Below are 3,479 nucleotides of genomic sequence, written 5' to 3' on the forward strand. Positions count from 1 at the left end.
CCCCCTTCCCCTGCCAGCCTGGTTGCCTCTTACCACCACCCCTGCCAGCCTGGTCACCCCCAACTGCCTCCCTCTGCTGGCCTGGTCGCTCCCAACTGCTCCCCCCTGCCGGCCAGGTCGCTTCTCATCCTCCCCCACGCAGCCTGCTGTTCAGTCGGTTGGTCGTCCCTCACCAACCCCCTGCCGGCCTGGTCACCCCATGCAGCCTGCTTGTTCAGTCATTTGGTCGTCTCTCACTAACCTCCCTGATGGCCTGGTCATAGGCAGCCATCTTGTGAGGGTGCGAGGGCCAATTTGCATATTACCTCTTCATTATATCGGATAACTATAAACCATGTGACTCTAAAGTAATTTTTTTAAAATAAGATGACCACTTTTTAAAAATTAAATGTGCATTTGAAATGAGCCCTCTTGGAAATCCATACTCCAAATATTTTAGGAACTGCACTTTTGGGATATTCTGCAGAGTCAGTTTCAGAGTCACCTAAAAAAATCAGGGACATTTATTGTTCCACTTAACTGAGCCATAAAGCTATCTGAGTTGCTCCTTCAAATGTTAGAGGAAATTCTAATCAAAGCAGTTTGAAAGGATGTAAAATCTACAGTATAGGCTTCATATCTACTTTATCTCTATAGTTTTGCAGCAAGATTTCCCAAACTTCTTTGTTTATAAGAATCTCCTGCAGTGAGTACTAAAAATACATATTTCTTGGGTGTAAACTAATCTTACTAAATAAAAATATTTAAGCGAATCCATATTTTTTCCTACAAAGATGATTCTAATGGTTGGGACATTTTAGATAAATTAGTCTACAATATTCATTCAGTGTTTAGTATAGAGGAGTTGCTGAGCCATTGACTGAGCAAAAGAAGAAAGAATGAGTGACCAAAATTTTGTCATGAAGTAGTGAATTGTCATTAATGCCAAAAATGCCTCTGAGGCTACTAGAAGCTCCCAAAGAGGCCTGGAACAGTCCTTTTAATAGTACCTTCAGGAGGAGCAGGGCCCCACTGACATTTTGTTTCAGACTTCTAGCCTCCAGAACTATGAGATGATGAATATCTGTTGTTTAAAACCACTAGGTTTGTGCTATTTTGATATGACAACCCTCAGAAACTAGATAGACCTTAGGCCACAAAGCCTAGAAAAAACAAAGTAATCAAGGAGTCACACTTCTCAGAATTTCTCCCAAAGGGTCTTCTTCCACCCTGTCAAATGGGAATGCTTAGAATTTCCTTTAGCTAAGAAGCTGTTAATCTAAACTCTCCCCTGACCTTGAGAGAATAAGGATATGGTCTTTCCTAACTCTGTGCCCTTTAGGCAAATTTTGTAAATTAAACTTCTGAAATTTCATTCTTCCCTTTAAGTGCTCTGATGATAGAACTGTAGCCCTTTAGTTAATAAGTTGCATCATTTTCTTGTGAACAAAACAGTACGTTCTTTGAAGATGACTCTTATCCCTATTCATAGCATGGCGATAACATGCAGCCTGATATAGAAACTTTGAAGGAATTATTAAATAACTAGTGACCCGGTGCACGGATTTGTGTACATTGAAAGGAAATTAATTAGAAGAACGACTCATGTGGTAATTACATTACTGCAAAAAATTACATGTCAAAATAGTATATATAATATAGTATTATAAAATTAAAACACACATATGATTGGCACCAGCGAAAGCTTTATATGTATTATGCATGTGCGAGTCAACGTTTATTGTTAAGTTGCCAGTGTGCGTCATATTACCAGCTGGTTGGTCGGCTGGTCAGTCGGATGGATGTATGGTCGGGCACTTAGCCTTTTATATATATGTTTTTCTTCCCTTGGAAATACCAATAAGACATTGATAGTACTTACTTGTGCTCAAAGATAAGAAAGAAATGCATTGTCTGAAAAAAGTGACAATTGTATTTCTTCATTCCCAGTTTGAAAGCCTTTTATTTCTTTCTCTTGCTTGGTTACTCTAGCTAGGACTTCCAGTACTATGCTGAATAACAGTGGTGAGAGTGGACACCCTTGTATTGTTTCTGACCTAAGAGGAAAAGCTTACAGTTTTTCACAATTGAGTATGATATTAGCTGAGGATTTGTCAGAGATATCCTTTGTTATGTTGGGGTATTTTATATAGAAAAAACAATTAGAAACAATAAACAAATACAGTAAAGTTTCAGGATACAAAATCAATGTACAATAATCTATTGCATTCCTATACACTAACAATTAAATTTCAGAAAAAGAAATGAAAAAAGCAATTCCTTTTGCAATTGCAACAAAAGAAATGAAACACCTAGAAATAAAATTAACAAAAGATGTGAAGGACCTATATACTGAAAACTACAAGACATATTTTTAAAAATTGAAGAAGACACAGCCTGGCTGCTGTTGCTCAGTGGTTTAGCGTCAACCCATGAACCAAGAGCTCACTGGTTCAATTCAGGGTCAGGGCACATGCCCTGGTTGCAGGCTCAATCCCCAGTAAGGGGTGTGTAAAAGGCAGCTAATTGATGATGTTTCTCTCTCATCTATGTTTCCATCTCTCTATCCCTCTCCCTTCCTCTCTCTCTAAAAATCAATAAAAAATAATAAAAATTTGAAGGCACAAAGAAATGGACAGATATTCTGTGTTCATGAACTGGAAGAATCAACATAGTTGAAATGGCCATATTACCCAAAGCAATATACAGATTCAATGCAATGGTCATCAAAATCCCAAGGGTATTTATTAAAAAAATAGAACAGCAACAAAAATCATCAGATTTGTAAGGAACCACAAAAGACCCCAAATAGCGAAAGCAGTCTTCAGAAAAAGCAACAAAGCCTGAGGTATCACACTCCCTAATTTCAAATTCTACTATTAAGTGACAATCAACACAGCAAGGCATAGGCATAAAAACAGACACACAGACAAATGAAACAGAACTGAGAACCCAGAAATAAACCCCCATGTAACTTTTTTTTTCCATGAGTGAACTATTTCAAAACCTATCTCATTGGTGGCAGAAATAAAATCCTAATTTATCCTTGAAAAAAGTTCATACCGAATTTTCTTCCACTCTCTCTTGTCTTCAATGTTATACACATTTTTAAAAGCAATAGCAAGGCAACCAGATACCCAAAGGTGAACAACTATTAAAGAATTGGTGCAAGTTCTTGGAAGGAAATGGTGGATTGAGGGAAGTGAGGAGGCAGAGAGATTGTTGGGTTTATTTTCCATTGGCTTATAAACACTGGTAATGTGAACTTAGGAAGACAATTGACCATTATATGGCACATTCTATTAGGCAGTGTGTGTTTTTTGTTCCCTTTTGCTATACAGTGTGCTCACACTGTGGAGAATAGCAAAGAAGTATGAGGAATGATTCCTGCCTTCTGTGACCTTAATGATTAATAGTAGAAATGAGACAAACACATAAAACAGTTAAAATATATAAAAAATATTTTACATTTTAAAATATACATAGTATATATATAATTT

This window comes from Myotis brandtii, unplaced genomic scaffold (assembly GCF_000412655.1).
Source record: "Myotis brandtii unplaced genomic scaffold, ASM41265v1 scaffold344, whole genome shotgun sequence".
In the NCBI taxonomy this organism is placed as follows: Eukaryota; Metazoa; Chordata; class Mammalia; order Chiroptera; family Vespertilionidae; genus Myotis; species Myotis brandtii.